General features: G+C 45.1%; 1 protein-coding gene across 8 annotated transcripts in view; it reads right to left on the bottom strand.

Annotated features, from left to right (window-relative positions):
• The window catches only part of KRCC1 (lysine rich coiled-coil 1), a 17432-nt gene extending 12648 nt beyond the window's left edge, over positions 1-4784 (bottom strand). For 5 of the 8 annotated variants that reach the window (XM_073897437.1, XM_073897439.1, XM_073897434.1 and 2 more), the window contains exon 1: positions 4626-4784. The gene's annotated coding sequence lies outside the window, so the exon portion shown is untranslated. Of the gene's footprint in view, positions 1-1008; positions 1176-4625 lie in introns of all 8 variants that reach the window. The other 3 variants (XM_073897435.1, XM_025868230.2, XM_025868231.2) reach the window with 3 other exon arrangements.
• Between the last annotated feature and the right edge of the window lie 370 nt (positions 4785-5154).

The raw sequence follows: 5154 nt of genomic DNA, 5'->3' as shown, positions 1-5154 counted from the left end.
GGTGCTCGTGTGTGTGTGTGTGTGTGTGTGTGTGTGTGTGTGTGTGTGTGTGTGTGAGAGAGAGAGAGAGAGAGAGAGAGAGAGAAAGAGAGAACGACTCCTGATTATTCCAGGAGTCCTGGCTGATCTACACTTACAACTGCATTTTCTCTAATGTGCTCATCCTGCTATTTCTTACCAGTTTTAGAGGTTGTCAAATAACCTGTCTCCTTCCCACTCCCCATGGCGAATCTGACTGCCTTGCACTACTAGCCCACATTTCCTCTACGGCCATTTCAGACTCAGAGATGGAAGTTGTGTGTCAGCAATGGCAAAGCAGCCATGCCAGCTCTGGTGCACTCACCTTTACTGTAATTTGAGAGAGAAATAAACTTAAACCCCTGCATTTTCTCCACTTTTTCTTTTTGTAATTCACTAACAAACATTAATACTAAGCTCTTTAAAGGGCTGTGCCTAATTCATTTGTACGTCCTTGGTACTGAGCAGAGTAACTGGTACATAGCAGGAGCTCAATAAATATTTTCTGAATAAATGTTAACATGTTAGCTATTAGCTAAATTTTGTCATTTGGACCAAATGATAAAATCTCTGCTTAATATCATGAAAACAGAGGAAAATATTTTTAGGCAATTGCTATGTGAATGGGTTAATGATTCAATTAGGAGTCAAAAATGTCCTTTTATTCTAAAACTGAGTCCGTTTAATTTTTTTTCTTAAAGAGAGGCAAATACGCAAGAATTGTTTGTTGTGGTTTTGTTTTACTGATTCTTCAGGAATAACATTCCCAGGTGAAAAATTTTTTAACTGTCAAAAATACTTGAGAAACATCACTGAATGAATTACACAGTGTCCTGGAAAATCTTATGACAACTTCACCATAAATTCTATGTTTCTTTTCATGTAAGTCTGGTCACGTGGTGTGTGTGTGTGTGTGTGTGCGTGTGTATGTGACTGAGTTTCTCAATTTCCTACTTGTAATCTTACACCTTGTATATATTCCCTGCTTGCCAATATTTAATCCTCCTCTTAGGAGCGTTACAGCTATAGGTGAAAATGGATAGAAGAGGTTCTTCAAAGCAGTTTTAATGGTCCTATCAGGATCTTGAATGTGACTGGAATTTTAGTAACTGGATGCATGGTAATTCTTTCATACATTTTGCATGAATCTCCTAAGTCTTTTAGAAAAAAAAAATACTGGATAAGTAATTAAGCAACATTTCCCCTCCCACTTCTTGTTTATGAACTATCTTGACTGGCAATTACTTAAGGCTTTTACAAATATCTCAACTAGGGGCGCCTGGGTGGCTCAGTCAGTTGAGCCTCTGCCTTCAGCTCAGGTCATGATCCCAGAGTCCTGGGATTGAGTCCCGCATCGCATCGGGGGACTTGCGGGGAGCCTGCTTCTCCCTCTGCCTGCCACTTCCCCTGCTTGTGCTCTCTCACTCTCTGACAAATAAATAAAAACTTAAAAAAAAACCCAAAAAACCAAGTATCTCAACTAGAAATACATTGACTCAGGGTGCCTGGGTGGCTCAGTCATTAAGTGGCTGCCTTCTGCTCAGGTCATGATCCTGCAGTCCTGGGATGGAGCCCTGTGTCAGGCTCCCTGCTCAGAGGGGAGCCTGCTTCTCCCTCCCTCTGCCTGCTGCTCCCCCTGCTTGTGCGTGCTCTGTCAAATAAATAAAATAAAATCTTTAAAAAATACATATTGACTCCTATCATTGTTTTAAATAGTATAATACACTAATATTGGCCATTTGTTAGGTAGCAGTTAACTGAACAGTTAATGAAGGATATTTACCCAAAATAAAGTGACAAGAGGTAATCTTTTAGGTAACGAATTATATCTTTTCAAATCCTAGTGAATGGTCTGTATTTCATCACTCTTTTGAATGTCACCGGATAACCATTATAGGTTGAAGTTTCATGTTTTAGGAACTGCTGTTCTAGTACACAGCCAATCCATGGAAAGAATATCAGTAAGGAACTGTAAAGTCAGTTCATAATTTTAATGCTGTCAAGGACCTCAGAGTTTGGTTGGTATAGAGGTCCTCAACCTTAACACTACTGACATCTTGGGTAGGAGAATCCTTTGTTGGGGTGGCCCTGTCCATTTTAGGATGTTTGCCAGCATCTCTGCCCTACATCAAATAGATGCCAAGTAGCACCTGTGCTCACCATGCCCTTTCTTGCCCAGTGGTGGAAACCAAAAATGTCTCCAGAAATTGCCAAATGTCCTCTGGGGTGGGAGTGTAAATAATCCCTGGTTGAGAACCACTCAACTGGGCTAATCCAATTTTCCCTCCCCACAGACGACAAAACTCAAAAAAGAAATTTGGGACTTTGAGTTTGAAAGAAGTTCGGGACTTACTCAGGTCATACTGCTAGTGGACAAACTAACACTACAATCTATTACTTGTTAAGATTCCTGTTCCAGTATTCCCATTATACCATCTTGAAGTTGCATAGAAACGTTACTGCTAGCATTGTGTGAACTGACACTGTAAAAAGTCTTAAGTAATTGCACACATTCAAAGTCATCACACACAAACAAAAAATGTCATCTGGCAAAAAACTGTTTTTCCATGAGAAACTGTTTCCAAATCTTCCTGTGATCTGGCTATAAGAGCCAAATTGTAGTCTCGACACCTATAAACTGCTCAGGCTTACTTATTGGTGAGAGGCAGTAAGTTTGGTATGAAAACAAATAAATCCAGATTTTATTTTATTTTTTTTTCAGAACAATGATAACCTAGGGTGACTGAAGACACTAAATCTAGTCTTCCAAAGGTTGCCTTTACTAAGAGACCTTTAATAGAACATCATTTGGTTGCACTGACTAATTCCATTTTTAGTGTATGGAATTTATATAAGGTGCTTACAAAAATGTTTTAAGAAATGTGTACTAAAAAAATAAAAAATAAATGTAAAATCTAAAACCATAAAAAAAGAAATGTGTACTTTTTTTTTTTACTACTTTGCCATTCCTCCAAAGTGAAATATGTAAAATAGCACAGAAAAATGGAAAATATCACGAAAGAGGGTGAAAACGAAGTTATTTCCATTAGGTTATTATATTTATTAATGTCTCTCCAGAAAAAAGGAACCTAAATTATTCTACAATATTTTGGCTTCCACCATCTTTCACTCTGGGGACAAAAAAGCAATATAAGGCAACACAGTAAATACTAAAAATTATGAAACTGAGGTTGGTTGAATGTTTTACTGAGATCTGCAATGTGATCAAGCTCCACCATCTAAAATCATTCCAAAACTGCCTTACAGCCTTACCTTAGTTTGGAACAAGCAGGCTGTTCACAGGCATATAGTAGTTGTAAGAACTCAAACATCTATTAAATTGAGATGACCAAGAAATAGCTTTCTGTGTTAGGGGAAACGTGTTGGTGAGAACTGTGAGAACTTTGGGCAGAAACACTCCTTCTAAACTCCTGCACGAAGACTTGCCCAAATTGTAACATGGCCTCCAGCAGCTTAAGGCTGAATCCCTGGGATGACCCAGTCCTCTTTGCAGCTTCTGCTAGAAAAAGCTCAGGGCTGTCAAAATAGATGTACTGTTTTTAGAGCCAATACCTAATGACAGGCCCCCGCCCTCTCTTTTTGAGAGTGTTTAACTAAAAAGGGCTTTGGACTGTGAATCCTCCCGGTCTGAGACGGATGTGTCCAACTCCGGAGCCTTCTCAAAGCTTCCCAAAGACCTGGAAGCCATTCCTTCCAAGTGTAATCATCAGGAGGGAGAAGCCTAGGTCTCCCAGCGGCTGTGGAAGGACAGAATCCTAACTTCCTTACTTGCCAGCAAGCCAGACACAGCTGGCTTCACAGCATCCACAAGGTACAACCCTTTGTAATGTCTCACTTCCCTGACTCTTGAACTCCCCCTCTCCTCCAGTCCCTCATTTTCCCTTTAAACTCCCAGTCGGCTCTGAGCAAATCCGAATGGAGCTCAGCTCTTTCCCCTACTGTCGGTAGTTTCTGAATAAAAATTTTCACCGCTCTCACTCACGTCCGCTTTGCTGTCTTGACACGGTAGATCCGTACTGAACTCAGACCACTAACAAGAGAGCCCTATAAATCTTAGAAGCTGTTTTACAGGGTGTTACCCTCAAAAAAACCTAGAAAAACCCTCCAAAGGGGCGTCTCATCTCTCCCTCAGGGCCCCCGCAGTTCTAAGTTCCCGGGCTACTTCCTACACTCGGCAAAGTCCTAACTCCGCTTCTGCCTAAGAACCTACTTTCCCGGCTGTTGAATTTGCACCCAGCAGAGGTTTCCTCGCTCGCACGTCACCGGCCCTTTCCTTATCTCGGAGCTTCCTCACCAATCCCGCTTCCCTTTCCCTGACAGTCCCAGGTCGGCTTCGACCTGGCCACCTCTCTGCCCCCTCCATCCTTGGCTTCCTCAGCGTGCTGAGGCGTCCCTCTCCCCTCCACGCTCCACCTGGGGACCGTGGCGCCCCTTTCCAGGGGCGGCGGGTGGTGTGGGGGGCGGACGGACTCCCGCCCCGACCCGGTCGGCCATGGCGCACGTTCGGGGCGCGCCCAGCCGTTCCTGGGCCGCGAAGTTGAGGGGCTGAAGACGGGGTCGCCCCCGCCGCCGGGGCGGGAACTCACCTTCTCTGAGGCAGGGGCGGGCGTCTACAACTACTGTTCCCCCTCCCCGCCAACGCCGCCGGCCGGGGAATAGGCCGGGGTGGAGGTGGCGGAGAGGCAGGGACAGCCGCTGCCGCCACCGCCGCCTCCGCCGCCGAGCAGGCGGGGTGAGAGGAGGAGGCGGAGACCCAGCTTCCTGAGGGGAAGTCTCCGCCACCACCGGCGGCTGACTGGATGGGGCCGGCGCCATGGCGGCAAAGTGCGCTACTGCGCTTGCGCGGGTCACCCCGCTTCCACAGAGGCCCTTTAGCTCCGCCCCCTGCGTGCCCCGCCCCTTTCTCGCGTCTCTTCCGGGGCTCGCGCCTCTCGGTGCAGGTGTTCTTCTCCCCGGTGCTTTCCCCTCGTCGTTCGAGGGAAGGGAGAACGCGTGCGGCCGCTCGCCCGGGGTGAGTAAATCTAAAACCGACTGAGAAAGAAAAAGTCTGGAAACCTCTGGATTCTTCCTCCATAGTATCTGAGAAATACATCATCTCCTTTATCTGTTCATCTT

Source organism: Callorhinus ursinus, unplaced genomic scaffold (assembly GCF_003265705.2).
Source record: "Callorhinus ursinus isolate GAN/ISIS: 27379988/994484 unplaced genomic scaffold, GSC_fseal_2.0 scaffold10, whole genome shotgun sequence".
NCBI classification, from domain to species: Eukaryota; Metazoa; Chordata; class Mammalia; order Carnivora; family Otariidae; genus Callorhinus; species Callorhinus ursinus.
This window is presented reverse-complemented; position numbering and strand designations above follow the sequence as displayed.